Genomic DNA, 25,749 nt, shown 5'->3' with positions numbered 1-25,749 from the left:
TTGTGTGATTTCTAGGGATATTCATAAGCTTCTTGTTAGTTTGAAGAAATGCTGTGCTGACTTAAATAACCATTCATGGGAAAGAAAGACTTGGCACTCATTGTAGGTACTATGGCTCCTATCACATATCCTCCATTGCTGCTATGAAAAACATTTTGAAGCAGACATTATTAAACACCCCTTAGCTGCCAACCCTTCACTGAGACACTGCAAAATGAAGTAGTTCAAAACATGTATGAGTTTTGGACAACTTGGGCAGGAGTCACTTCTTGTAACTTTGGATACTACCTGCAAGGTACATGTTTACATCCAAGCTCCTCACCCTTGGTTCCTTCTGCCATCAACAAAGGGAATGAGTCATGTCTATGATAGGATCCACCACAGCATGGGCATTCACAGGGTGAACCCTACCAAACTATAAAAGTGTTGATTTTTTTGTGATGAAAAGAACCTGACTAATCTGAGCACAGATGTTCACTTTATAGTTTTCTAAAGGGAAGTAGAAGGAATCCAGTAAGGTTTTGGTGCTCTTTGAAAATCTGAAATGTCTGTCACCTGACATTTTGTTTTGCTATGATTCTAGTGTTTTAAAGTCAGATTACAGCGGAGATTTTCAGAAACTCAGCATACTGTCGGAAAACATGCAAAAAGTTGAAATATCTTTAATGGGCAGCAGGAAGGAAAAGGAGCAGTGAAAGAAGGAGACATTGCAAACTGTAATATGGAGATGTTATACATTGCATTTCTGGCTGACAAATGGCATTCTAGCACTTTTGCCACACTTCCCTGCCCTGTGTCCATCATCCTCAGAGTTCCCAGATCATAGCAGAACACTCCCTCCTGTCTACCTCCTGGCTGCTGGCAGTGAGTGCTCTGTGTGACAGCTGCAAAGCTGTATTTCACAAAATGTAAAGGAATTTGTGTCCCTATTTTTGCTCAGTTACTCTTCAGGAACGTAAATTTTCCTGTAGCTATGTGTCTGGGGCAGATATATCTGTTTTACAAGCCAGTCTCACTCACTGATTTTTCAAAATTCACATTAATGAAAAAATTCAGCATTTCCTTTCCAACAGTAGTTACTATATATATAGTTACTATATATATCAGAAATACTCAGTAGTGAAATTTCGATGTTTATTTTTAGCTAGGTACAATAAAGATTTCACATGCTAAAATGCATGTTAATGTAATGATTCTTTTTCAATTAATATTTTTTTCTCCTTAAAATCCATTTTTCTTCAATTTTCTTATCCCCATTATCAAAGACTGATGATATAATTTCCCTTCCTTTTCCGGGTATCCTTTTTCATTTAATTCTAACACTTTACATTTTCCAGGAAAATATATCAGTGTATAAGGACTCAGTTAAACTTCTCCAAGGCAATGCTCTAGAGCAAAGTTCTTCTACTTCTCGTAGGCAGTGATCTGTGTACTCACTGCTCTGAGGAACAAACCTTCTTCCTGAAACAAATTGGCCCAAAAGGTGTCTCAGTAGTGTTCTAGCAATGTCTGGTTTGCTAACCAGACATTGCTAATTGTTATTCTGTTCCTCAGACTCTATTCCTACTCATAAAGGGAAATTTTTCTAGGTGCCTTTCTGAGCACTGATAGGCCAGCATCCAGTCTAAAGTAATCTACTTTATTTCCCTGTACCCAGTGCAGGGCCTTCTCTTTGTGGATCTTACTTTCTGTTATAATTGAAATCTTGAACCCTCTTTTTTTTCATGTTTATGAATTCTCATTAGGTATAACAGTTTTCCAAAACACAACTTGTATGTAACAGTATCAAGACTACTTCGTATTTTCTGTTTATATCACATTAAGTGAATAAAGTTAAATATTCAAATAGATTAAAGCTTGACATGTATTCCTGTGCTGGCATAATCACACAATCTAAATCAAATATTTCTGTCACAAAACAAGATACAATGACTGAGTAAATTCAGATATATACTTTACATAATTATATTAATAAAGACTGTCAGCACCATGCTGGCAAGGATGCTACATTGGTTATAACCAGCCAGATTTAAATTTATGCTGTGCAAGAGAAATGTACCATTCAACAGGGCAATAATTCACCAGTTGTTGTTCTTCATTTCTTAGTGATTTTCTATGATGAAAAACTCAAGTCATGCTGACACACATGAGTTGACCATTATCTTATTACAGCCTGCACAGGAGCACCTTCCAGTCGTTCAGAGCTCACTCCTCAAGGAATGCACATGGCTAAAGGACTGTAATGCAGTAACTTCCAGGCAGGGTGATTGGTTATTTCCCTGTTTCTACAGAAGAACGTAAGGAGAAAAAGTGGGAGAACAGCCATTGGTTCCTGTGTTTGATAAATAATTGCCTTTCCTGACATCCCTCTACTCATGTTATGATTCTTGCAGTCTTTCTAAGGATCTGCTGACTTCAAGCAGGGTTCTTAAAGGAAAGACAGCACAGATAAGCAAATAAGCCAGCCCTTTCCTTGGAAGACGTATAATTTTCCATTAAAAAGCAGAATGTAATATTTGCTGGTGTTTAATCTCCCTGGAGAACACATTTCTGCCCAACATGCCCATTTGGTCATTTTGTAAAAAGTCTAAGAACAATGTTAATTTTTATAAACATGGTTTATTTTTAAATTCCTGTTTGAGGGGGTAAAAGAGGGGAGTTTCAATAGCGTTAAAGAGCTTTCAGCTAGCTAAGGGGGAAATGTAAGAACTAGCTGTGTTAATTGCAGTGTCTTCAAACACAGGTCGCATCTGTTTACAAAATGTGCACATGTGTGTGTAGATTTTGATTATCAGTGGACAGTGAGATTTCATGCCCAATTATGCCAAGATATAAAGGAAGGTCTTAGCAGTGGCCACCACACGCACAGGGCCCAGACTCCCACTGCAACCTGATGGTATCTGCAGCATGTCCCTGTAGGCTTTGTCCTTGCCCTTGCAGGCGGAACTTTGGTCATCATGCAGTAGCACTCCTGCTCACATTTCTGTATCGTGTTACTGTCACCATGCTGCTCATTTGGGTTCACGTGGTGCTTCTACACGTGTTTTTACACCAGCACAGGGAAGGTTGGATTTACAGCTATCAGCCCTCAGCAAATCTTCATTTGAAGAACTGAAGTTTGAGCATCAGGCTTTGAGACTTTATGTCTTGACTTAAATGAGGTCATAATCTCTTAAATGGGGTCTTAAATGGGATTCAAAATCTCAATTTCTGGACTTCATTTATATGCAGAAAGCACATATGGATACAATATACCCCAAAGTTTCTACAGCTACTGCCTACACTTGCTCTCAAGCTGTTAGCGTGTGAAAAAGTTTTGCGACTGAATATAAACTGAAATTGATTTCTTCACAAAACTAATTCATGTCCAGGGAAAAGTTTGTGTTTGTTTACTTCTCTTACACTGTCTTTTTTTATTTACCAGTCACCATGTCCTAAGCTAGAATTTTCATTGAAATTCCTTTGAAGTGTGACTACAAATAAGTAAGCAAATTGAATATAGATAAAATTGAGGAGTTTTCCTGGTGACTTTGTTGGATCTTATACCTAGAATCTTTCAAATTCTTCATCCATATTTCAGATCTAAATATTGAGATTCTTTTTTTTTCCTCTTAGTGTTTCCAACTTGACTTGAAATATTTAGAGTTTGCTTTTCAGAAAGTGGAGGTACTTTTCTTTAAAAATGGGTATTACTACAGTTGGGAAGCTTTTGAAGACATTTCTTTTATTGTTTATGTATTTTATCCCACTTATCAATGAGGCAAATTAAATCTAATATTGTATCTAACTCTATTTACTATAAATACACTTGTTTGCTGAGAAACATCCTGTGAGAACAAAGTTCCCTGCTTCAGAGCTCAAAGGATTAGGCCAATTGCAAAGTTTCCTTTCCAGAAAGAAAGTTTAGCTCTGAAAACATAGCAGTTTGCCCCAGGCTTAACTAACTAAAAGAATTGAATCTCCTGCCAGACATCTTAGATATGGGTTAAAGTTGTTTTGCCAGACATTTCAGATATCTACATTTACTAGCTCAAATGAAACCCTAAGATTCTTACAAGGAGGTCAGTGGTGAATAGATGAAATCTATACTGGGTACAGTGGGAGAGACAGAGAAAGATTTTGTATGACTGTGTTGGAGATTTGCAAAATTGTTGTGTTATGGGGCAGAGAATGCCCCTGAGAAAATTCAGTAGTTTCCATACATTTCTCATTTGTTACATTTGTTATTCATGCTCCCACACTTCTCCTTCCTGCCTCATTTCTGTCACAGCTGCGCTTTAAATGATCAGGGCCTAATTTCCCCTTTCCCTTGCTCCACTTTCACTGCAGTCTAATGGAGTTAGATCTTGTTTTATTTCTTTACTTCAGGTAATGGTGATATTATAATACACAGGGACATGAAGGCAGAACTTGTGAGAGTGACAGAGGGTTTGGGAAAGATGCTCTGAGAGCAAAAGGAGAATAAAGACTATTTATTCACACATGTTAAGTGGATAAACTATGGAGAAACATTTTGTCCAATTCCATGTCTGAAGACCAAAGCCTCTGTATACAGAACTTTTTTTCCAGTGCACTGGCTGCAGGTGAAATACTATGTAAAAAAGAGTGCTTACTGATTTGCAAGAATTTTGTTCCAGATATTATTTGTATTGTAGGTAGAAATAAAGTGAATTACAGTAACTTCAATACAACCTCCCCAAAGCATTGTATCTGTGGTGTACATATTTAAGATATTTTCTTTCTATTTTGAGTGGATAGTGTTCTAAATTATCTCTCAGAAAGAGAATGGATTAGTGTTTGAAGCATGTATAGATCTATGGTTGTCAATGCTTAGTCTACACTTCTAATAATGAATTAAAATCTACACACATGTAAGCAAAACTAATCAAATTTATGTTTACAAAAGTTGGCACAAATAACCTGTATACATGGAAGCTTCTTCTCCTTGAGAAGAATCTGTACTTGAAGAAGGTACCCTTATTTCTCCTTATATTTCTGCAGTGCAACTTACCAGTGACTTTTAAAAGTACATACTGCAAAGATTTTGGAGTCAGCATTCAGGTCTTATTCTATCAGTGAAAAGAACTCATGGTTACTTGGATCTTTTCATGTGCAAGATCTGTCCAGTCAGAAGACCCAGATTCCCCATCCAGATGTAGCTCTGGATATCTACACATAATGTGTAGATAAAACCAGCAGATTTCCTGTGGTCACCAAAAGATGGGAGCAGAGAGCTCCTCCCCCTGCAAAGCACTAAGACACAGCGTTTACATAACATCCTTAATCATTTTTTTCAAATGTGTCACACAGAAGTTTTACAGAGCTGCTCATCTCAAAGCTTCTTCCTTTCACGGTAAGAAAAGGGGCTACTCTTGAGTCCAATCCAAGTTATTGTTCCAACTAAAGACAGATTGTGTTGCTGCATTTAGCCGAGCCCTGTTTATAAAACAGTCTTTTAATATTTTTTGTATTGTGACAGTAGATACAGTCCATGTCTTCAAACCTGAAAAAACCCCAATTCATTTATTTAATTAAAAGAAGAGCTTAGATAATTTTTTGCTATATATGAGGTTCCTTGAGATTGCATAATGTGTCCAGAGTTTGTATACTGTATATGTACTATATATAAAATGCATACTCAGTCAAGATTAAAAGGGCATTGAATGAAATGCACATTGTAAAATGTTGCTAAATTATGACAAACAACTTGATTTTGAGTAGCATATGAAGTATATCATGAAACTTATTCCTAAACCAAATCAACAAGACCTTTAAAAATTTTCCTATTTGGCCCTCACTTTCTCAGGTTATTCAAAGAGAATACATATAAATGAAGTGTCACTGATTCAATGCACAAAGCATAAAAAGCCAAAAATAATTTAGAGGGAACACATTCTTCACACACAACATTTTATACTGTCACTCTGTTTTCTTTTATACCCAGGAGATTTTAGCAGAAATTATTGTTTTAAAATTGATAGCTGTTAGGATTCATACTGTTCAGTCGACTCTAATGAACTTCATTTGAAATTGAATTATATGAAATCATTCCCCAGTTGGCAAGCTATCCATTAGCAGTGACTTTTGATGATTTTTTATGAAGTCAGGATACAGTGAACATATTCTTCACTGCATCTAAAAATTGCATGCTGGAGTCAAGCAAACTTACGATCATAGAGAAACCATGGAATTATGCCAGCTTCAGAATGTCAAGAAAAATATTCCTTCCTATTCAGGCCTGAAAGAGTTGTTTAGCATTGGTGGACTAGCACATTCAAACAAGGATAGAAAATACTCTAAGTCTGCAAAGATTTGTTCAACCATTAAGCCTCAGCTAGAAATAAATTGAAAGAAGATAGTTCCTAGATATTATGTTTAAAAACAAGCATTTAAGTTATTTATTTTTAATTACATATTGAGTATTGCTTTTGCAAGTAAAAAGCAATAATGATCATTTCAGAACTATGTAACTTCAGTGGAAGGGAGTAAGGATGTACATCACAGCTCCTGTGAAGCTGCTTCACTTTAGCACTTCTATCACATCTCTGCTCTTTGGATTCCTTTACAGGTTAACTTCTATTCAGACAGAGGCTGCTACTCATAAATCCCTGTTCATTTTATAAGGCTATGACAGAATAGTTAAAAATATTCTACAGGCTGAAGGGAAGGATATTCACAACAGTCAGCTTTACAAAAGAAGTGAGGCTGACTGAGTTGAAAAGCCATTATGCCTTGAACTGTGTGTGAAACCAGTTCCTCTGAGAGGGACTGAGACCAAGACTCCATCCTGTGCTCTCTCATTGGAATAGAACAAGATGGGGACAACCATCAAAAAGCAGAGAAGGTCCTGGGAGTCCTGGTGATATGAAGCTGACCATGAGCTACCAAAGGGACATCACAGCAAAGGCAAATAGCTTCCTGTACTAGGCAGCATTGCCAGCAAGATCAGGAAGGTGATCCTTCCCCTCTTTTCAGCACCAGTGGGACCCATCTGGACTGTTGGGTACAACTCTGTGCCACTCAAAATCAGAGAGACATTGGCATATTGGAGCAAATTCAGCCAAGGGCCATGAGGAGGAGAAGCCTAAAGCCTTCTTATTCCTATCTGATTTTTTTTCTTCTTGAAAGGTAGATTATATCCCTGCTATAATTTTCACTTCAATAAATCACTTCTATGAGACCCTAATAGCATTACGTAGTGGCAGTAGTTTTGAAGAAACTAAGGGTCCACATCTTTCAAGCCACTTTCATGGCTTTTGTCAATGGACGTTAGTATTTTAATCTGTTCACACACTCTCCTTACATTGATGATGAAGAAAGGTAATGCAGTTCTAAGTACACATTCAAAAACAGAAAGGCCATGAAGGTAGAGCCAGATCTCCATACAGTGCTTTGTATTATGTTGCCCATTTACATAACTTGCTAATTCCATGCTGTGCATCTATTTCTACACTTAATGGGTTTTTACTTTTCAGAAATTACCTTGCTATCAAGAAATAAATTAAGCATAAGGCATGAAATTAACCAGTACTACCAACTGAAATAAAAAAAAATTCTTGAGCCATAAAACAGTTCACAAATAGAGAACACATCTCAGGAAGCATCTTGACATAGGGTTAAGGAACAATTTATCTTGAGTGTAATCACATGGCACACACAGGACAACCAAGGGATCAGGCCCATCCAGGATGGATTTAGGAAAGGCAGCACTAGCATGATCCATCTGATCTCCTTTTAGGACAGGGTGACCCACCTAGTGGATGAGGGAAACGCTGTGAATGTTGTCTGCCTGGACTTCAGTAGATCCTTTGTGACTGTCCCTTACAGTATTGTCTGGGAGAAGATGGCAGCCCATGGCTTGGACAGGTGCTGAGTCAGGGGAGGTTCAGGCTGACATCAGGAAGAGTTTCTTCACTGAAATTGTGGGTAAGCATTGGAAAGGGCTGCTCAGAGAAGCTGTGGAGTCACTGTCCCTGGAAGAGTTCAAGAAATGACTGGATGTGGCACTCACTTCTGTAGTGGGTAGTGATTAAAGTGAGGTTGGACTCGATGATCTTGGAGGTCTTTTCCAACCTTAATGATTCTATTCTATTCAAATAATGTTAAAATTGCTCAGAATAATCACAGAATAATCAGGCTCCTTTTACAATTGTCCATTATGCCAATTTTACTGTCTCCACCCCAGACAGCCCAGGCTATGTATAGGTATCACAAACATATACAAAACCAGACGGCAGTGAGTATTCTGGCACAGCTTCCAGCTCAGCTGTCATCCCAGCTGATTCTCAGTGAGCTCAGATATAATCCATTGAAGATGTCATTCCCACAGGAAGCTGAGGATCAGTTCACACAGGACTTTGTGTTTGTTTGCATATGTGTATTCACTGTAGTTAATGTCATTTTACTGACTGCACTTAAAAATTGCCCTCCTCCCGAACCGTGTGAAATGAGATTATCCCTCAAACACGAGACTGTTCCTGAAAAAATACACGTGAATCAAGCCCCAGCTAGTCTCCCACGTTCATGAGAACCACTGGTTTCAGAAAAGCAGTATCTGAATAATAAATCTTCACCATCTTATTTTATCTTGATTATTCCTAATAGAAACAATGGATTGGCTACCTTTTTGGGTTTCTGGTCCAGAATGATTGCAAAGTTATTATAAGCAAATCTTTTATGTCTCAGACAGAAATCAATTTTTTCCTTCAGGATGCAATGTTGTATCATGTTTCAAGGATAAATGCTGAAAAAAATGAAGCTGTTTTCACTGAAACAAAATTACTGTAAGGATAAATGCACAAATTAAAACAGAAAAAAAAAAAAAAAAGACTCAATAATACTGTTACCTACAGTGTAATCCTAAAACAGCAAAGTCCAAATGAGGATTTATTCTATATCTGTTACCAGTTTCTGACTGGCTGTGAAAAGACTAGATCTAGTTTGAAAAAAGATCCTGCTGCAACACATTTTAGCCAGTGGAATCTGTTGAAGTAAATTGAGTCATATCAATTATTATGAGAAGGATTGCACGAGAATGAGAAAAAATCATCTTTTAATAAAGAGCTCTCTAACAGGGAGTAGTTCCACAGCACAAGTTGCAACAACTACCTTTATTTGATACCCAGAGCAAAAGGAGAAAAAAAAATACTTGGCAATGTGGCAAAATTCTACCCTAGAAACAAGCATCTGTCCACAAAAAATAGGGAATAATCATTGTGTGAGAAATATGTGTGGTCCCACAGGGACTAGAAATGCATGGCTGTAAGAATATGTGGACAATAACCATGCATTCCTCTAAGCTGAATAACTCCTATAACTAAGAAAGAGGAAAACAGAAAACAGAATGTTGTTGCTAGGATAATAAACAAGTAAAAGTCCCCATTTGAGTATATCCTTAACCATAAGATATCTAGTATCTTTTTGTTTCATCATGTGTCAGTCATATTTTAGTGTTTTATGTACCCTAGAATAAAAGTAGAGCATCTTATGTGGCACAGCTTCCGACCTTAGGAAAGGCAGCCAGCACTCACTGACCAGTTACAATGCATTAAATCTTTACACTGGTGGGACTCACCACCAGTTTACACTGTCTGGATGCCTGAGTATCTAGTACTGGTATTACAGGACAAATCTTTCCAAATCCTTTAGCAACACTGCTAATACAAATATTATCTTGTGCCAGCACACTGTCAGGAACTATGATGCTGTCCACAGCAGTCTCAGAGAAGAAATAAATGAGGAAAGTGAGGTGTAAATATGAGATCATGAAAGACAAGTTGGAAAAGGGAAGAATCTTCTGCTTAAATAGGAAGTGTGGAAACCTCTCTTCTTTTCCTCTTAAACTTTTCCTCTCTCAGTCTTCAGTCTTTGAAAAGGTGTCTGGGGCAATCTTCTGGGAGTTCCCTTAGTTTCTTGACCAAGTTTTTACTCAACAGGTGACTTCTTCTGAAAATTAAAGAATACTTTTGTACTTTAGGACATATGGATTTTGTGACACATATTTTGTGGCATCTAAATTCTTTGCCTTACCCAAATTTCCTTTAAACTGACGAGGCCAGCAATGACGGATATTTCAGTATGCGTAATTCTCCTGAGGAATACTTTCAAAGCTGTGGGAAAAAGCTTTGAAAGATCATATCCAAATTTCATAATGCTTTCTGTTTCATTTCTGTTGCTTGGATTTTTTTACATTTTAGTAAATACAAATAAATTTTTAGCATGTATTGGAAAAACAGACAAATATTCGTGCACAGTCTGGAGTAACAAATGTTTCCAGGGAAATCCAAAATGTAATGGAATTGGGAATAAAAATCATACCTGGCAAAAAGCCAGCTAATTTTCTGCAATGGAAAAGTATGCTAATTCCAGAACATAACATGACAAAAGCTCTAATAAACATCCTGAATGCTTCATACCCAGAAAAAAAAATTCCCTTCAACTATCTTCTCTAGTCTACTATGACTACTCTTGCTGTGTGATCATCTCCTTCTGCATATCCCTGTGAAGAACTAGTACTCCAGGGATTTTTTGCCTTTGATGACTAATCTGTCTCAGCGGCGATGGGAGTTTGCCCTTGACTTCTGCAGAAGCTGGGTCAAAATCCAGAACAAACAATGACAGACTGCTATCTGAATCTGTACAAACTTACTGGAAAAAAACCCTCACCAAGCATAAGAGAAAGGGCAATGAAATGAATTTAAATGAATTTAATTTTACCTGTGACACCAAACAAAATATTTTTGATTGATACTCTAGGCCAACTTTTCTCATATCAAAGCAGAATTCAAATTAAGCTACTATGTCCAACTTGGCAAACTTATCTGTTGTTTTAGTGAACAGGCCAAGGATTGACTAGACACCAGATCAGAGCTGGCAAAAATCTTCGTGGTTGTACTAGACTGATTTATGCTGACTGGGGATCTAATCATATATCATCCTTTAATAAAGTCAGGTATACAAGAGGCAATGTGTTAAAACTTTTGATGGTTTTCTCTGCACAGACAGAAGACTTCAGAATTAATTCTGGCACCACTTAAAAACATACATTCGCAAAACTTCTGGAACTAAGCCATTCTGGCAGTGAAAACTCAGACTAGATTTTAAAAGTAATCTCTATGGAAATCTTTTATTGAAAAAAAAAGTCCATGAAATTATTACTCTGTAGACCAGAAGAAATGCAAGCCCATTTCATTAGGTGTAAACTCTAGCAATTAGCAACTAGACATAAAAAGACTTTTCAGGCTAGCATAACCATAAAATCAAGGGATTGCTATAATTACATCTATGTATTCTCATTTCAGTGAGATTCTGTCTAATTTGAATTTTATTCATCTAAATCTTATTCCAAAATATTTTAGCTTTTCATCCATTATAAAAATATTGTATAATGCCAGAGGAAATACATGCTTCACACAGTTTCTCTTCTGATGTTTCGAAGACATTTGGCACCTTTCCATTTAAGAAGGAACATCTTGTTATTGCAAATAACAAGACTGTAATTTTTTAATGTAAATTGTATGTCCCCCTTCTTATCTAGAATTTTTAAGTTCCAGTTGCAGTGATTCAACTAAACATTTCTGAAATCAAGCAGGTAAGAGAAATAGCGCGTGGTCAAGAGTCTGAAAATATGCAGATATCTTTGTTTCAAAGTTTTTAATGATTTTGTGGCAACTGTTTTTAAATTCTATTTCTTCAGTATGAGGGGAAATAAATAAAACTACTGTTTTCACAGATTACAAGGTTTTTTTCTAATTAACTATTTAGTGTATTCACATGTTGATTTACAGCTAATGTAACAGAAAGGCAACTGTGCAAAAAAAAATCTCAAGGGTAGGAATAGCCAAAATTGTCCTGTTAGAATTGTCAGGCTGATTTCTGCTTTTCTCCTGAACCGAGCCTGTGATTCTCTGCCAAGATTAAGAGTCTGTCTTGGGAAGCAATTCTTACAAGTAATATAGCCCTTTGTCCTTCATAGTTCCTTAATGTTATCTCTCCTAGACCTTCATATGGAGAATGCATTTTAAAACTTAAAGTCCCAAAAAGTAGCAGAAACCCAGTATTTAAAATACATGCTTTGAATCTCCAGCTGGTGCAAACTTCACCTCACTGCAAATATTGGTGTAAGAACTTGGTTACAATGTTCTTTAGTTCTCCAGTCCTCATGTCCAAGAATACAAAGGTGAATTTTTCGGCTTATTCTCCTGTCAATGGATCTGACACATCACAGGGATGGGAAAGCCACCACTTCACACAAGTGTAACATTTGTGAATCCAGCTGTTTGCACAAGCAGAACCACATGGCATCTAATGACGGTTATGCTAAGGTTCACGTTAGACAAAGTCAAATTAAGAACTAGGGAAACTTTAAAGCTGTTATGGAGTTTTACCTGGGCATTCTCCAAGTGTTATTCCTACTTAGGTTGCTACTGCACACAGAGCTGACACAGCTGCTACCCTTCACAGAATGGTATTTTACCTATGCAAGGTGCAGACACCTATACTGGACTTGGGATGGACTATTCTTGGAGAACTGTTTCCATGGCCACAAATGTTTGTGAATATAAGAGCATTCATGGCTGGACAACATCATGATAGCAACATTGTGACAGTAAGCTTTCCTGCATAAAGTTCCTGAGCAAATGATGGAAAAAGAAGTGACTTACTAAATGAAAAAGAAAAAAGTTAGAACATTAAAATTCCTGATAAGAAGAAATTTTAAAAGTCATTTCACATTGATTTCTGTGGGATTATCATTGGGTGATTCTTTTTTTGCATATTTATTATTTACAAAGCTCATTGCCACACATTATAATTCTCCCAGCTTTGAGATTGATTTGTATGGTCTTAAAAATTTTCAAAAATATTACTTGAAAACGTTACACTTACCAGAATTTGTCTGATTTACAGCCAATTATGGAATGGAAATACTCTCAATAACATCAACATGCATCAGTTTGTAAAGTTTTTGCGAATCATTTGAAATTATACCAGCAATCAATAGGAAATCATACTGTTCCATTATGTGATTTAGAATTTGGAGAAAGGTAATGAATAGAGAAAACTGCTGATATGCATTAATAGCCATACAGTGTAATTATTCAATGATGCAAAGGAATACAATAGATTTTTGATAATTAAAATATTTTGAAGTAGTCATAAGCACAGAAAACCTCTCCAATATATATCCTCTCAGGCAGATATACTGGGAAATGCCCCTCAGCCTTCAGGCTCCCTTTGGTTTAAGGTATTCACATGGACAATTAAGGCTTCCATACTCTCAGACTGAGGCCAAGCAAAGCTGTGCTGGAATCCTTTAGCTGCCAGATGAACAGAGCCCCAGAACTCTCAGAAATTTTTCTTGCATCCTCTTACAATAAAATGACTGCCAAGGTTAACTGTCAGATACTTGTAAGGAGAAGTAAATCTCACAGTGAGAAAGGTATTTCCCATTGTTTAGTAAAAAAAATAAATCTGGTTGGAATATGTGAGAGAGGGAAAGACAAACTGTGCTTTGAAGCCTGAGCCTTTTTCAAGACTGAACATCTTGAGTCTTTGCACCAAAAAACATTTGCAAAGAATTAATATGTGAATGGGAACTAGCAATTCAGCAGCCATTAGGGAGAGAATTATAGACCACAGTCTGAGGCTTTCCAGGGCACAGCCAGCTTTATGTACTAAAAGAACAAATAAATTAGCTTAATTTCTCCTGGTTTGGCTATAAATATGGATCACAATTAGTTTATAGTTTCATTTGGGTAGTTTCCCTGATTTTTCTAAATATCTAAATAAAATTCCTCCAGCAGTGTTTTCTAGCACACACTACTCCTGTTCCTCTATATGGAGCCCTTCCAAATTGGATTGCTTATGATATTCTCTTCCTGCAAGCTATATTTCATCAGAAACACCTGTGATTTTTAAGTTCTTTCAGCATTTTGGTATTTAGAGAATAGGATCTGATATTTACACTGTACAAGCAGCAATCCTGCTGGTCCCCTACAAAAAAAATAACAAAATGGAACCAAAACTGTGGATTTTTAATCAAGATAAAAATGCAATTAAAATAGAAAGATCTTTGAGGATTGCTCCACTGAGCTTACAGAAACAATAGTACCTATTTCTTTTTTCTACACAACCCTTGTTTCCTTACCCAAGGAATAACATGCAATTTTTTTCTCTTTCAGCTTGAGTGATAGAGCTTGCTGAAAATTTATTCTACTTGCCCTCATTTGGCAGAGCAATTCTCCAGATAAAGTTTTAATTTCTTTCTTAGAAGTAGTTTCAAAAGTTGTGTAGCCTCTGATTGCTATCCTGGATTAGAGAATGTCCATTTTATCTGAATTTAGGTAATAATTACTGGGATGATGGACAATGCATGAGGTTACACTCATCTTCTTATTGCTTACTGCAACATGATGCCAAAAAAATTGTAAATATCAGATTGCGCATGAGCTTTCATTTAGATTCCTTTGTGCTGTCAGCTATAACATATAGGTAAAAAAATAATTCCCTTTATCTCTGTTTTCACACATCTTTTAGAATATAAATGACAGAACAGAAAAATATATGTGGATATTTTGACATCCACATATAATAGCACTTAACAACAGTGCTTATAAATAAAAGATTGGGAAACAGGAAAATTAAAAAGGCAAATGCAAAGTTATAGAAGCATAGTTGAACTCTGCACCATATAAGGAAGCCCAAATAATTCATCCGACTTACTCAACTTTTCTAAATATATGACCTCAAAATAAAAAATTCTCTTTCCAAATTCATTCTTATGGCAAGTAGAATATCAACTGTGATCTAGATCGTGTTTTCTTCCCTACCTGGAGTTGGAATAAATATCTTTGATATGAAGGTAAATAATTCATTCAATAAAATTATTCTAATGAATTATTATAATATTAAGCTCAATATTATATAATTGATATGGAAATAATTGTATAGGAAATTATTTTTTAGACCAAAAATAATCTTAAAATTTAAGAATCAAAGCTGTAGAAAACAGACTACAAGATGGAAATATTGCTTGTTGTGTTTTTGAAAAATCTTTGATTCATTCTATAGAACAGAATGAACATCAGTGTAAACATCAGCCCAGTGATTAAGGAAAATAAATCTCTTATACAGTAAAAACAATATTAATGAAATACAAGAATGTGATACTGAAAATACTTAAACATCCTTGAAATTTTGGCATGCATTACACAGGAGTTCTCTTATTCTATCTGAATGTATATGCAGGAAATTGAAATCCCATTGTGAGAGATAAAGTTGAATTTGTTGTGTAAGCAAAACTTAATGACAGTATAAGTACAAAAACTCAGTTTGGTCAGTCTTGCTACATTAAGCACAATAAAGTCCAAAGCAGTAATATATATAAGTAGTGCTTTGAAAGGAGACATTTCCCAGAACTGAAAAGAAGTATGAGCCAAGTCAGCTAACAGAAAGAATTTAGGCAGAAAAATCATATGTTAATTAGAAATCAATTATAGGTATTTTGCTTCATGTTCAAAAGGTAATAAGTCTATAAACAAACAAACAAAAAAACCCCAGTAAACAAAATAAGAAGGCAGCTATAACTAGTGTGATATCTTCAAAATTCAGAAAACTAACACTAAAAATATATAAATTAGAAGTTGGAAAATTGGAAGGAAAATAATATAAAACATTAAAACACAACAAGAATAAGGACAATGAGAAAGAATAATACATAAGGATTAACATTGCAGAGGTCTATTATTGTATAGAAATGGTACATCCATAAAATGATAGACATGATGCTAGGAAAGATGGTCAGTATTGATTGAATGTGGAAGGAATCACAGTAATGCTTCAGAATGAAAAGGCACAATGCCATCAGACTGATAATTTTAAAATGTAGTGCCATTGTTTGTTTTGGAATTTTAAAATCAAGTAAGATTAATAGGTATTGATTTTTTCAGTGATTTATCCAATAAAAATTATATTTTCAATTGCATCTTTTATATCCCTTCATCCATCACCTTCACAATTCCTTTGCATTTTTTTCTGCAGTGAGTGCTTTTATTTTCTGTGGAGGTCATCTTTTGCTAGTAGTGTCTTAAGTGTCATTTTAAGTGTCTAAAACAAAAGGCTTTTGGCTACTTCTGTGTTAACAAATCAAGCACTGCCAGGGAACATTCCTGAGCACTGGAACTTGAATATGTTAAACTCTTAAATTCCCTGGCACCATTTTTCCTGGGCCAGCAAGTACTCTATCAAACAATTTCCAGGTATGGCTTGAATGTTAATGCAGTCCAGGAAATGATCTCAAGGGATGTACAACCTTCTTTGGTGTCTAAGATGATAATGAATTCTGTCCTCTGCCTCTTGGCCTCAGTGCCACACAGTAGCCCCAGGTGCCCAGTTGCCTTGTAAATATGTAGCCTTTTGTGACAGACCAAATAAAGACAGATTCAAAATTGATGTCTCAGATTCTGAGCCAATGAATGTCCTTTCATATTTTTGGCCATAAGTTTTAACTATTCCCAGAGCAAAGTCACTTTTTATGACTATTTTCAAGCTGCATTTTGGGCTTAATTACCCTTGTAGTATAAACCCCAGTTTTCTGTCCAATTTTCTTATTGTGATCCTGATAATATAAGATTCCTGTAGACAGCTTTATTAGGTATAACATGCCCCTTGTAAAAATAAATAGGTTTAGTTCAGAGTAGGTCTTGAATCTTTTTCATTCTTTTTAATGTCTGCTGCTTTTTTTTTCACCTGGTTTTGTAAGTTCCCAGTACTGCAAAACAAATCTAGCAGTTTTCTAAAGGACAGTATGAAAAAAACTTGAAATCTGTAATTTTCTATATTGTCTTTCAAGCTTAGAATGGTCTAGGCAGCACTTTTGCCAGATGAAGTCTCACATTTCATAGGTATGAAATAAGCATTTATTGAACTTAAGGCAGACTACTTGAGTAACATTTAAAGTATAGTCTTTGTGAACATGAACTATGACTGTCTAAAATCTGTGTCTGATTTGTCTGTTTACAGGATGGAGACACCACCATAAACCAGAAAAGGGACAGCCATTCTGCCCAGACGAAACACCTTCTGCAGCTCCAGTGTCATAAATAAAATCCACCTCCCACTTTAGGCTCTAGGTAACTTAGAAGTCTACATTTGTCTTTAAAAGTACACAGAACAAGGACATAGCATATCCGTGGCTTTTCCTTGGTAAGACCATGTGTACAATGGGCTTGTTTTTCTTTGGCCTAACAGAATAATGATAAGAGAATTCCAGCAGCAAAGAAGAAAATTTAATTCTTGGTTCAATTTTGTTCAAAAGAGAAATATTTAGGCACACAAATACGGAGTAGCTTGGTGGAAGCTCCTTGCCTTCATTCTCTTTTGAAGGCAAAATGCTAAGCACAAAAGTAAGCCAGAAGTAAGAACAGCCCCTCTGCAGATGAATGGAATGAAAAATATCTGTTATAAGGTCTTGGAAACTCTCAAGCTATGTTAGAATGTGCCTAGTTAGTATTGATGCCCGTAATTTCAGGGCATCTTTTGAAGTTACAGCTGTTAAGATTCCTGTCTGAAACGCAGAAGAATTTTAGGCATTCAAATTTTTACTTGGGAAGGTAGGGACCTTAGGTCTAGAGCTATAGTACAAAGTTTAAAATGCCCAGGAACCACTTCTGGCGCTGAGGCAAGAGGCGTGAAACAGTTTGTGTCATCAATAACAAATTGATGGTTTTATCCCACTAAAGCAGGATGGCTTCATCCAAACTGTAAACTGGATCTTTTGTAGCACTATTTAATTTATTGCTATAGAGGCTATAGGTGAAATGGATCTCACCCAAAATTAGCACAGTCCCGTATCTGAAACAGTCTTCAGCAGAGTACTGTATTTTATCAGCTGTTTTTCTTTTCTGTTTTCCTGCACAAATGCCTAGATTTTTCTATTTGTGATTAATGGCATCTGCACTCATTAACTGGTTCTATGATCAATGTTGCTAGAACAACTAAGATTTGCATTATCCACAGTGCATATTTTTTCCAGTTTTCCAAGAAGCAGTCATCTTAACTCACCTACAGACTTCTATTACTGTGGATTGTAATTTGGAGCTATTATTGATGTCAGAGGGAGTTGGATATGGGGATTAAAACAAGCTATTTCCTTTGGAGACCGATGTTACTACTTTGGTTTAACAACATTATATTTACTCCAATGCTATTCATTTACTGTCTGCTAAATTGAAAAATCCAGATCTTCCTTCCTTCTCATAATCTCATAATTTTACCAGAACTTCTATCTGCTCTAAACACTGTGTTTTGTTCTGTTTCACTTCTGCAGGAATTTTGTTAAGAGATACTCCCATATGATTTAAGAGTTATGAAGAGTGAACACATTTTACAAGATTCAAACATGACATTACTGAAGCCAAATAGCTTAGCTGTTTTCCAATGTATTGGACCTTTGTATAAATAGTAAAATTATCCAGAGGATAGAAAATAGTCACAGAACTTTTATTTGATACACAAGTCCTCAGGTTTTTGGTATGAACCAGATTCCAACTGCTCAAGGAGAAAGAACTTCCCCATAGGTAGTATCTGCCACAGCAGCATGTAACACCAAGCTGAAACATCTGCTTCCAACCACTGCTGGATAGAAATGCACACATAGTTCCCTGACAATAATTAACATCTTTCATTGCTTTCACCATTGGTAGCATTCTTTGTAAATATTTCCTACAATTACTTACAGTCCTAATAAAATGAATTCGCCAGTGTCATGCCCATTGTTTATTACCACCTTTCATCAGGTATGACTGTACAAATAAATGCACGTAGAAAAAGGTGGGAAACAAATTGATTTATGCATCCAAGTCAGAAACTCAACTGCAAGAAATCTATTCAGCCAACAGTGGAATAAATAAATCCAGATAAATTGTACAAACCTTGTAAGTTAAGCAATAGTGCCTGATTTTTGGGTTTCTTTGTCTTACTGCCAAAGGAAAAGGCAGAGTCAAATAGTAAGATATCCTGTTCTGTCAAAACTTCTGGAGAATACAACAAAGCTCAAACAGTAAAAACTTTCCAGGAAAACTGGAATCCTGCTGTATGTTTTCCTCAGAGAGGCAAAGCAGATTGGTCTCATGCACGTGATTAATTACAATGACCTGCCAGGAGTCCACACCACCATGACCCAAAAATGAATGCAGAAAGGATAGCAATGTTATAAAACAGGCAGTGAAAAAAAAAGTCTGAAGGAAGGCAGAATTGAATAGGGAGCCAGTAAATTAGCTGTAAGGCTGGAGAAAACAAGACAGGAAAAGGAGTAGCTCAACAGGAGACAAAACGTTCAAGGGCTCAAGCTGTCATAATAGAACAGCTGGAACAGAAGAGCTTTTTACTATGGTGGCTATTTCTTCCCATTTCTATTTTGTGCTGGGATCTTGGGAGAGAAAACAGAGTCCATGTATGACTTCCCTTTACTCTGTCCAGGAATTCACTGGAACATGGGGACTCAGATTACATTAATGTCATTTAAAACAAATAAATTAGAAATTACATCAGCAGAGATCCTTGCTAGTGAAGTGCTCTCTAACATGACCTAGGAAGCTGGCCATATTTTGTCCAAGTGTGAACAAGCACAGCATTCATTTAGTTTTGACTATCCATTAAAACAGCAGTATAAAAAAGAGCTCTCCCAACAGGGAACAGGCAAAATTGTCTATAGCTTTGAACACTGGAAGAGCACATTCTGTTTCCAGTTCTGCTAGTGAACTGCTGTTCTTTCTCCATCTGTCAAGTTTCTCAGGTCATGGCTGACAGTAATGAAGTGTCATGTAAGGAATAAATACACCATAAACTTGATAAAGAGGCTTGATAAAGAAATGCTATTTATTTTAATTAAGGGTGCTGAATTAACTAAATGGCAGTTGTTGCCATGGACTTTTGGTTTTTTCTCAATTAAAGAAATCAAATAGCTTCAATTACTTCCTGCACTTCTCTTTTTTCTTCTGTCTCTTTATTGCCTAATTAAATGTGATGTGAATGCAATACTAGAGAAATTACAGTAACATTGCATGCTGTTTAGAATGAAAAAGGTTTGGTTGGTAGGTATCTCTGGAGGCTGTCTAGTCCAACCCCTGTCTCAGAGCCAACTACCAAGCCAGGTCAGGCTGTTCAGGGCCTTGTCAAGTTGAGTCTCTACTGTTTCAAGGATGAAGATCCCATAGCCTTACTTCTCCAGTGCTTAACCAATGTCACAATGAAATATTTATCCCCATATCCAGCTGGAATTGTTCTTGCTACAACTTGTGGCTGTTGCCTCCTTTCACTGACTATCACAAAATCACAGAATACCTAGAGTAGGAAGTAACCTATGGAGATGGACTGTATATTAACTGTGTAGGGGTTGGTTCCATCTATCAGAAGCATCCAGTGCCTTTTGAAAGGATCTCCTCTTTGACACATTGCTGCCATCCAGTAGGGCCCAGATGTCCCCAAGTTCAATGACTTCTGGCATTCTGCTGCCAGGCTCAGGCATCTCAAATGACACTCAGGAATCATTGTACTGATGGCTGATTAATAAATAATCCCCCAATATCCATAATTTACACTGAACCATATTTTCATTGCCTGCAGTGGAAGTTTAAGTGCTGAAAATGCCTGTAGATGCTTAACCCCAAGCATCCAATGGAGGTGTCTTTTGTGCTGTCAATATCTGAGCAACTCTAAAAGAGGGACAGAACTGGTGCTGCAAACATTACCTGTGATAATCTGGCATCAGTGATCAGAAGTGACTTTAGCCACCTTCTGCTAACAAAATTGGTTCTAAAAATAGGCTTTCAACAGAATCACTGAGCAATATTAGAGATATTTTCTGGGGAAGAATACAATGCAATTCATCAGGAACGAATGTCAAGTTCTGTACATAAGAGTGATCAGCTGTGTAATGACAGGCTGAATAATTATGATCTCTGCTGCTATAGAAAAGGGTCTCTAAAGTAGGATGAGCCATGAGTTGAAAGTTTTTCAGTGTAAGGCTGCTACAAAAAACCAGAACATACCATATTGTGATAGATAAACAATAGTTTTGTTTGCAAAACGCATGAAGTAGCTTGTCAGTAGCATGACCTCAGGGGAAGCACCATGTCCATTTTTGGGCAGTGCAGATCAAGAAGAATGTGGGTTGGTCCAGACAAGCAACAGAAATGACAGAAAACATGACCCATAAATGTTGAAGGAATTAGGACTGGGAAATCCAGATAGGGCTGAGGAAAGAAAACATGGCATGACTTAATCTTTTCTGACTTTAAAAGTGACAAAAAGAACAAGGAGGACATAAAGACTCAAGGCCATTTCTGGTGCTGATTGGTACTAAAGATATTTGGCCACTATGATTTATTTCTCCCATGTGAGTGTATCAGGAGCAGGGTCCACGCAGCCAGTTCATCCATCACTACTGCTTAGGTCACCCTCATGAGCTAGGATTTTGGCAACAGAAGGCTCTCAGAAAATATGAAGCTACTGCCAAACACTGAGGACTGTCCAGTCTTGTAATCTTTTTTTTTTCCTATAATATGCATCAGCTTGTATTTGTACAAAGAGTGTTTACACCACATAAAGAGCTGAGTCAGAAACAAGGGCAAGCTACACAAATAATTTCATGACAAAATTTGACCATATTTCCCTTTCTTTAAAGACAGAATCCAAGTGTAACTATCAGCTCAGAGTTAAGTAGTGCTGCGGAGTTGTGCACAAGAAATGTACTTCTGTTTAAAAGAAAAAAAGAAGAAGAAAAAAGAAATCCATTGGTAAAAATTTGATGCCAGGGAGCAGCAAGGGCCAGCTGTGGCCTAAGGGCAATGACAGGGAAGGTGAGCCAAGGCAAGTCATGCCCTCACCAAGTAGGTGCAGTCCTACAGGGCTGAGCAAATTGGGCAGAACCATGGGCTGGTAGCAGGGTCTGTCAACAGCCCCAGATCCAGGTCCACAACTGATGCCAAGGATCTGAACAGGGGCAAAAAAAAGATGGAAATAGCTGCAAACAGACACGAAACAGTTTGGACAGGGACAGAGAGGCTGTGGCCAAGCTGAAATGGTGTCCTGGCCTACAGGGTGGGGTATGGAAGGCCAGCAGGATTAGTAAGGTGTATCAGTTCTCTCATGGCTCTGGAAAGTTTCAAAGAAACAAAAAATGACTTATTCTTGATTTAACACACATCAGACTGATTTTAAGCATAGCTGTTCTTAGAAACAATTGATGCTACACAGCATTTTAAAGTCCAAAGGAAGATGGATAAAAGTCAATAAATACAATTTGTTCACTACTATTGAATTCAAATATAGACATTTCTACCAACAGCAAAACATATTATATATTTTCTAGTAAATATGGGCTGAAAGAGAGATTTTAGATCTTGGCTTATGCTTAGAGTTTACCAAAATTACATCTTGGGTTGATGGCAGAACCAACCGTGCCAAAATCTTCTCAAATAGCCATGTGGTTTTGGAGAACATTTCATTAAATCTCATGAGAATTGTTGTTTTTTGAAAATCTTGGCTGCATCTGAAATGGGAAACAGGCTTTTCCAGCTTTGGGATTTTACTGGAAACCATAAGCAAAGAAATTATGTTGAAGCTGGGAATTCAAATGTTTCCCCGCCCTTCTTGGCCAGAGATTAGATGAGCTGGATGTGACACACTAGTTTCAATCCATCTGTTCGTTCAGGCACTATCAGATACATAGCTCATTTTGCTGACAGCGAATGCTCTGAATAATTTGTACTCCTTGCATTCTGCAATATCCTTGGTGATCTGTTCCCCTTCCCCACTTCCCCCACAGACACAAACTTAGCTATTCATCATGTGCTCCTCACCTCATTGTACTGTGAGACAGCTGTGCTCTCTTTAGACCATTTGGCTGCAAAAGTTGGCTGGCAATCCTGTACAGCTGTAACCTTGGCCCACTAACTTTCTAATGAAAGCCATGCCACAGTGGGTACCAAGGGGAAAACAAATACCCCTTTGTCCATGGAAAGTCTGGCAGGGAAGCAGATCCACTTTTGTTTCAATAACAAATTTCCTTTGACTGCAGCCCTCCCTTTGATTTTTTTCACAGTTAGTCAAATTGACAGAATAGCCAAGGGCAGGAGGAGACCTACAGTACTTTGGGCTACAGCTGCCAATTATTTGAAACAAAGAATCTATGGACAATTAGCAAAGAAACTGCTAAATCAATTCTTAGAGTTCTGCCTTAATGGGAGGTGGTTTCATTCCTCAGACTGGTTTCTTTTTCATATGCACACACATTCAGTAGAAAAACCTGGAGCAGTGAGGAATGTCTGGCATTTCTGCTGTCAGTGTGCATGTACGTTGGAGTCTGTTATTTTTAGAAGCCCATCACATTCAAGTATGCATGAATTCTCACGTAACCTCATAGCATGAGCAGCTCGGGGAGTCAGGGATGTGAGGCTTTATCAGATCAAACACACAACTTTGTTACTGCTGAGTGTTTTTCACACAAACACTTGCTGCATATTCCAAACCAGGGGCAAATGATACTATAAGATTAAAATGGAGAAGAGAAGCAGGAAAGGCTGTGGTGGCTGTGGTATAGCATAACTCTGCAGGACAGAGCTAAAATTCATTAACCTGGAGATGGCATGGGGAAAGCTGATGCTCAGTGCATTTTAGACAGCCATATGTCTTTTGTAAGTGGCTCTAAGAAAACGTTTCTTTCTTAGGGGAAATTTTCTATAAATAGGAGATTTCTGGTGGGTCTACTGTAGTTTTCTGACCCATGCCCAGAAATGAAGCTTTCTTTCTTCTGTCTTGGCCAGATCATCTGATAAGCAGCCTTTAAGGGCCTTCAGAGTAGAAGTAAAACAGGGTCAGCATTACAAAGAAAGCCCAGGGAAGGTCAGCTTTTGAGAATGTTTGAGAAATAGTTATTCACGTAAGAGAAAGGGGCAAATTTGAACTGGAATTTTCCAGAGCTTTTTCAATTTCCCATTATTTCCAAAAAGAGTAAGGATACCATTTCTTACAATGCCAAACCCCAGCAAATGTAGGAAACAACACTTAAGAAAATATCCCAGTGTTAGGGACAGAGGATTTACTGGTTCAGCCACAAAATAATTTTACAATGAGCTTCCACTTAAAGAGGGCATTGTTTTAAAGATAGGGCAAGGATCTCTAAACTGCTGAGTGGTTTTAGATCCCTGAAATCTTGCAGGCCAAGCAGAGGACAGTTTCAAGTGCCTTGCATTTCTGCTCTAGCACCAAAACATCCAAAATCACTTGATGTGTAAATGATTAGATGCACTGAAATAATAAACAAGACTGTATTCCACCAGAGCACTTCTTTAAAAAAAATTACTTTTTCAGTAAAGTGAGGCAGAAATAAATGTGAACCATGGGTCATTTTTTAATTTTTTTCATTGAAGTGTTTAATCAGACTTTCACTATTTAATTTTATCACCAAAGCTTGGGCCGAAAGCCCTTTGCTGAGGGAAATCCAAGTTTAGAACATAAATACAACATTCCTGCCTAATGCAGCTTTGATCTAATGAATAATAACATGGAATGATTCTTGTTCTATTACTCCCAGAGCACAAATGAAATGGCCTTTGTGTTAACTTTCTCAGGTCTTGATTACATCTGTATGTCATTTATGTCTAAGAGAGTAAGACAAAAGTAATTACAATTCTGTTGGCTTAAAGGCAATCTCTGCTTTTGGACACAGAGGTTTAAAAAGGGTTGAATTGACTTTTCCCCCCCGCCCCCCTCATTTTTATTTTAAGTTCCTTTTAAAACACAGAATGAAGAAATGGAAAAAAATGAGCTAATGATATGGCTACTAGTGCTACTTGCTGCTTCTTGTGAGCTTGTCCAGAGTTCATAATGCACATTTCCTTCAGAGAGGAGATAAAGTTTTACATAAATATAGATAGCATGGTGTCAAGCTACTAGGACTGTGCAGGCTTAAGGCAGCCTCTAAAAATACTGTGTATGAATATGCTGAATGTCTTTCTAGTCCCCATGGTAACCAAAGGAACAATCAGTTGCTTTGAGGACAAGTGGAAAAGAAATGCTATGAGAAAAACAGACCCTTTCTGACTAGAGCAAGGAAAAGACATGATCTCTGCAGCCTCCTAGAAATAATGTACACTGTCATTATAACTTGCAGTATGCAAACAAAGATCCAAGTATCACAAAGGGGATGGAAAATACAGAGCTGGCACAAGGCTCTGTGGTTTTATGATTGAGCTTGAGGTACAGAGGTAATTTTCAGCCTGTAATTATAATTTCCCTGCTACTGCCATGGCTTCCATAGACTAATCTCTACTCTTTCAGGGTTTCTAATTGGGTATCCTCTGAACAAAGCCCCACAGCTCATTTTGCTCAACATTAGTCATCTTTTAGAGATGTATAAGGTATAAGTGGGATTGCCTTACTCCAGGGCAGAAGTACCTATTAACACCAGCATGAGATATCTGCAGCATTCCCACCATAACTCACTAAGCTGAGTTTCTTGTCACAGCATAATCTTACGTGAATTTTCATAAACAAAAAGATTAATTTTTCATAATGACAATGCATGAGAGATCAGCTTGATATACTGAAGATATGTGATCTTGTTTTTGTTGTAGAGATCTCAGAGAGCAGGAAGGAAATGTTCCTGAGGAGCACAAGGGAAAGGAAGAGGATCTGGAGCATGAATTTGCAGCAGAGAATTGGAGGAAGTAGCTGGGGAAGATGAACACC

This window comes from Geospiza fortis, unplaced genomic scaffold, assembly GCF_000277835.1.
Source record: "Geospiza fortis unplaced genomic scaffold, GeoFor_1.0 scaffold139, whole genome shotgun sequence".
Taxonomy (NCBI): domain Eukaryota; kingdom Metazoa; phylum Chordata; class Aves; order Passeriformes; family Thraupidae; genus Geospiza; species Geospiza fortis.
This window is presented reverse-complemented; position numbering follows the sequence as displayed.